The sequence below is a fragment of the Zalophus californianus genome, chromosome 8 (assembly GCF_009762305.2).
Source record: "Zalophus californianus isolate mZalCal1 chromosome 8, mZalCal1.pri.v2, whole genome shotgun sequence".
In the NCBI taxonomy this organism is placed as follows: domain Eukaryota; kingdom Metazoa; phylum Chordata; class Mammalia; order Carnivora; family Otariidae; genus Zalophus; species Zalophus californianus.
The window spans coordinates 60,762,035-60,768,353 of NC_045602.1; the positions used below are offsets into that span (position 1 = coordinate 60,762,035).

General features: G+C 37.8%; 1 pseudogene; it reads right to left on the minus strand.

The window, feature by feature from the left end:
• Positions 1-5,301: 5,301 nt before the first annotated feature.
• LOC113938782 lies at positions 5,302-5,402 on the minus strand (annotated as a pseudogene).
• Positions 5,403-6,319: the final 917 nt, after the last annotated feature.

Consider the following 6,319-nt stretch of genomic DNA (forward strand, 5'->3'; position numbering starts at 1 on the left):
GCCTAACGGCAAATTTGTGTGCGCATGCTCCAAACAGCCGTGCCTCCCCTGCTTCCCAACCGGAAATCGGTTGTGCGCGCGCCTAAACCTGCGCTCCCGGAGACTTTCCACGACCAACTGAAGGCGTTTGCTGCTAATGGCCTTTGTAAAAGTATTTTCAGGGGAGTTGCAGAGACAGAGGTGCAATTAGGGTGGATTTTATGAGTGAATAAGAATCAGAGAGTAAAAGAATCAGGTGTATCCCAGTGGCCTTCAAACTAGGGTAAAAGACTTTCCTAAAAATGCTTTTCCTGAGCGCATGCGTGTGTTGTGGGCACAGCTCCTTTCCCACCTCAGCTTTCACATCACTTTTCTCCCTTTTTACAAAAGAAAGACATACCCCTTTTCCTCTTCATCTAACAATGACACATTGCCCCAGGGTGTCAAAATGTCCAGTGATGACGAGCAGCAGTTCAGTGCAAAACATTGGTACTGAATTTGGAAAGCAGTAACTCCAAGAAATTATTTTGGAATCTGGTGTTTTATTATTCTTTGCTTTAAACCAAATTGAAGGAGAACTTTCGCTATCAGTCTGTAGATGATAATGTGATGATAGTTCACATCATGTAATTTTTGGCATTAAGAATCCAAAGAAATGACTAATACTGCTATAAGAAAATCTCTTCTACTTCTGTCTACTTAGCTATGTGAAGAAGCTTCTTATCACATAAAAAATGAAAAACCAGAATATATTGATGCTGAGCCCCATCATTTTGAGCAGCAAGTTATCCTCAAAAATTAAAGCCAACTGAAAAAAAATCCATTCATTTCATTAAGATAGCATTTCCAATAAAATTTTACTTCAATATGATTTTTATCAATTGTATATTAATATTATAATAAATCCACAAGACATTAACTTTTAGAGACTTCTGGTCATAGGAAAAATTTTAATTTCAAATACTTTTTTTCAGAGAAGTATGATAGGGTGATGAATAAAAGACTTTGAAGCATAAAATATATTACATTAGGATATATTTTTGTGAGGGAAATGAACTAGAACTAGGAGTTAAATTAGAAAAGGAAAGATGTAAAATTTGTAAAAGAAGACTTTTTTTAGTGGATGATGAGTATCAAGTTGTATTTAGATTTATTAGATACAATTTAAAGATTGATGTGACTGTTAAAATACAAAAATTTACAACATTCTGGAAATTACAGATTTGCAACTATTTAAACAACATAAAAATTTTAAATGTTAGCTTAAAAATGTGCCAAGAAAGTACAGAACTTTACAAAATTCTTCTAGGGTGTAGTAAGCAAAAGACTTTGAGGACCACTGCTAAGGAACTATTCTTTCAAGCTTTGCTGTGAGGGAGGATACAGAAATAGGATAGTAGCTGAAGGGTAAATGTAGGGTCAAGAGAGGGATGTTTTAAAGTATGAGATTATTCATGTTTATATGCTGATGTGAGTGTAGGGGAGGAAAAATTCTCCTCTACCCTTTTAGCATCTCCAGCTGGGTCTAAGAATTAAACTGACATAAAACAGATTAGCAAGAGAAAGGCATACAAGTTTTATTTTTACATGATCATGAGGGCCTTCCCAAGGGAATGAAGACCAAAAGAAGTGACCAAACCAGTATACCTTTTAGACAAAGAATACATTTGTGAAGAAATGACAAGACAAAAGAGTTTGGGCTAGGGGCAGTAAATTGTAGGAAAGTGACTAAGAGATATATGGGGCGAAGGGCGGGAAAACTAGAGGAGTTACTTTAGTAAGTTGGTACAGATGCGTGTCAACATCGATTCCCAGTCTCCGGTGTTAAGGTTGTTTTCTTCCCTGTTACAGGGAGGGCATCTTTCCCATGGAAATTTTATGTCCTGTTTTTAAGTAGATAAAGGTAGGTCTCCTGTATCTGCTCTTTCTCAAGTTCCTTCAGCTCACAGTAATATGCCAAGGTGGCAAATTTTGGAGTGGCATGTTCTGAACTCCCTCAGGAGTGATCTGGTAGGTAGAGCTGATGCAGGAGAAGGGAGTGAAGTTCTTAGGAAGGTGAGAGACAGAGACATCCGGGGCAGAAGGGAGTGACCAGTCAACTTTGGTACAAGAGAAAAGAAGGTGGCTGCAGGTGTAAGTAAATCATAGACATGGTGGAAGGAGATGAAATAGTCTACTTTTTTCAATAGAAAATGCAATGAGGTGGGGCATCAGCTGAGAGGGGTGTGGGTTGTGAGAAGTGAGTGTTTAGAAAATGTTAAGAAGCAGAAGACAAACGTATGCAAGCATGAGCTTATCTGAAATCTACATTTATAAACTAGATAGACCACCGAATGGCCTGTGGAAAAACATGTATGTTCTTGCTTTATAGAAGGGAACACTGGCGATTCAAGGTGTTCTTATCTAGAGAGAAAACATTAAAATGAATTTTTTCCCTATTATCCAACCCTGTATAAATATTATCACATTTTTCATTTGTCTTCAACATTTTGAAATATCCTCACGAATCTCAAAAAGTCATTATGTTTGATATATATATAGTCACCTCAGACTCTGAAAGACTATCATGGAATACTAGAGAATCATCACTGCCATTTTGGGGCTATTTTCACATATTTTATACCAATTTGAAAAAAAGTATGGCAGTTATATATGTCAAAGAATGATAAAAACCTTATTATACCAGAAGTAAATATGGATGAAAAATTTATTTAAAAGTTCTCCTAAAGATACTTTGCTCCTAAAACCAAATTTTCTTTGTTTACTTCACTGAAATCTTAGAGTGGTTTTGAGTATTTTAAAAATCATATTTGTTTTTGTAAAAACAATAGATTTTTGTCAGACTGGTCACTTGATAGCAATTATATTTCCTTAGTTATTAACACATCTACAATGTAAAAAAATAGAGCTACTTATATTTAAAACTTTAATTTGTTATAGGAATACATTTAATACCCTATATCTCAGGAGCTTTCTCCTAAATACTAACTGATTGAAATACAAACTTCATATCTCATGATGTAGAAATCCTTTTTTTTTTTGGAAATTCTTTTTATCTAAAATATTAAACCTATGGCAAGGAACAGCATAAAATAAAAGAGTTTCTTTAAAAACAAAAACGAAAAACAAATACACTACAAATACTCCTACTACCTGAATCCTGAGTTTCAGATCCTAGACTTAGGTAGGAAATCCCCCCAGAAAACATTGTTATCTAAATCTATTTGTTCTTAAGTTTCAACTATCCAATAGCAGGAATTTGGATAGCAAAGAAATTATTTGAAAATTTATTTGAGTTTCTGGTTTCTGAGTTTGGATAGCAAGAGATGCCTTGAACACTTCTCCACATGTATACACAATGATGTTATAATCACTCATATCTATCAGAAACAATATGCATCATGCTCTACTTTCCTCTCTCCTTCCTCATCCCCTAAATCCAGTCAATCAAGTCCTGCAAGGTTGTATCTCCTAACTCAAATCTATTTCTCCATCATTCTCACTTATTCCAACAGTGTCCTAATGGTCTCCCTGCAAATCATGTCACTCTTCAGTCCATTCTTTACACTGTAACCAGAGAAAATATTCTAGAAATTTTCATCATGGTTCTGCCCACTTAACATCCTTCAGTAGCTCATCAGTGCCCTTAGGATCAAGACCTAGGTCTCCAGAGCCTCAACCTACATCTTTTCCTGCTACCCCCACTCTATTCCAAGCACATTAAACTTGCACTTGTCTTTTCCAGAAAGAGCTGCATCCTCTTATCTCCAGTGCTTTGGTTATGTTGTCCCTCCTTCCTGGAACATTGTCATCCCAGCCGTGTGAAGAGCTCCTAGTTCAGCTTTCAGCCTAAAATGTTATTTTCTTGGGAGAGTCTTCTCTCGACCTCTCTTTCTGCTACCCAAAGTGTAGATTAGGGGTTTCTTCTCTGAATTTCTATTGGACCCCATGCTCCCCCTAGCATAGCAGCTTATTCTGTGACGCATCTTATCTATACCCCCCCTAAACTCGGTAGGAACAGTTACTATCACCAGCTTTTAGTGCGGTATCTAAGGGCACAAAGTGTATGCTTAATAAATACTGATGAATAAATGAACATTTTCAATAAAATTAGCATCACCTACTCCACAAACTCAAATACACATATACTCATGATACTCAAATACAAATATATTCACAATACTTTTAATTTTCTAAACAATTGCTTAATTCTCATAAGCCCTTTTAGCAGAAAGCCCATTATTTCCCACTGTCGAAAACTCCCCCATACATTGCCCAGAAACACCAAGAAATAACTTATTCAGTCTATAAAGGGTTCTGTTCTCTTCTTAATTTGAGCGTGATCATTGGCTAATGCCGTAGTTTCTCATTACCTCACATTGTCCATTTCGGAGACTGGTCCCACTCAATCCAAAAGACAACGCTTGTCCACTGCTTATGGATGATGGCTTTGCTTGTCTATATCCATGCTGGGAGGAAAAGCCCTTTGAGGGATGACGAGCTAAGCTTGCCAAGGATGTTCCACAATTGGCCTTGTAGCCAAGGACCCAGCCACAGCTGATCACACATAGCCCTGAGGGGCTGGGTCAGGATAGTAATAGTATATCAGGATTCCAGAACCCCATTTCTTCATTTTTCTCCCGTGAGGACCAATTCCGAAAACATGAGGCAGGTTTTGTTCTGTTTATATCAAAACAGAAAAAGTCTTTGAGTACAAGCAGAATCCATGTCCTTCTAAATAAGGCTTCCTGAGGGTTTCAGAGGGGAGGGGGTGGTGGGATGGGTGAGCCCAGGTGATGGGTATTAAGGAGGGCACGTACTGCATGGAGCATGGGTGCTATACACAAACAATGAATCATGGAGCACTACCTCAAAAACTGATGATGTACTGTATGGTGACTAACATAATAAATAAAATTTAAAAATATATAAAAATAAATAAATAAATAAATAAGGCTTTCCTCTGTCAATCTCTATCCTAGCCTGTGCTGTGAAAGAAAGGAAAAATACAAATTTGATCTTTAACAGAGTACTTTTCTGGTGGGGCACCCTAGTTTGTCAAGAAAGAAGAAACTGGCTTTTATTATTTTTAAAAATTGTAAAATAGGGGTGCCTGAGTGGCTCAGTCGGTTAAGCATCTGCCTTCAGCTCAGGTCATGATCTTGGGGTCGTGGGATCGAGTCCAACCTCGGGCTCCCTGCTCAGTGGGGAACCTCCTTCTCCCCCCGCCACCCAGGCCCATCCCCTTCATGCTCTCTCTCTCAAATAAAATCTTTTTTAAAAAAATAAGTAAAATAAAATTGTGGCAAAAAGTACATAACAAAAAATATGGACTGCATCATAAATGATGTCATTCTCACACAGGGGTCATGCTAATCTTCTCTATACAGTTCCAATTTTAACACAAGCATGCCAAAGTGAGCACAATATGTAAAGACCTCTTGTGTATGTGGGGGTTTTTTTGTTTTTTGCCTGGCATAATGTTTTTGTTATTCACTCCTATTATTGCATGTTCAAGATATTTTAAATCTATTTTTAAAGAAAATTATGTTTCTAGACTGGATAATTTTTTTATTTTTATTTTTTAAAGATTTTATTTATTTGACAGAGAGAGACACAGCGAGAGAGGGAACACAAGCAGGGAGAGTGAAAGAGGGAGAAGCAGGCTTCCTGCGGAGCAGGGAGCCCGATGTGGGGCTCGATCCCAGGACCCTAGGATCATGACCTGAGCCGAAGGCAGACGCTTAACAACTGAGCCACCCAGGCGCCCCTAGACTGGACAATGTTTTTAATATCACTATTCATATATTAAAAAGTTAAATAGGAGCACCTGTGTGGCTCAGTCAGTTGTGTCCGACTCTTGATTTTGGTTCAGATCATGATCTCAGGGTTGTGAGATTGAGCCCTGTGTCAGGCTTCCTGCTGAGCGTGGAGCCTCTTTAAGATTCTCCTTCCCTCTCCCTCTGCCCCTTCCCTCCCACTCCTGCTCGCACTCTCTCTAAAAAAAAATTAAAAAAAAAATTAAATAAACAAGTAATTTCTTGATTTTATATGGTGTCTGTTTATTGGCCAAAAAAAGTGTCCCTTATTATTATTTTCAGAATCAATTGATTTCATAAGGAGGAATGTAATGGTGACCCATATAAAGATGGTATCAGAACAGGGCAGCAGGTAATGGCAACCCAGGACAGCATTGGTGAGGGTGGCAGGGGCAAGCTGGTGGGGTCAGGGGATTGGCTTATACAGGGAATTCAGAAATAAGTAAATATATTTCAGAGAATGGTAGCCATATTTCTCACTGACTGGGAAGGAAGATATAAAAACAAAAAGGGAGAAAGTT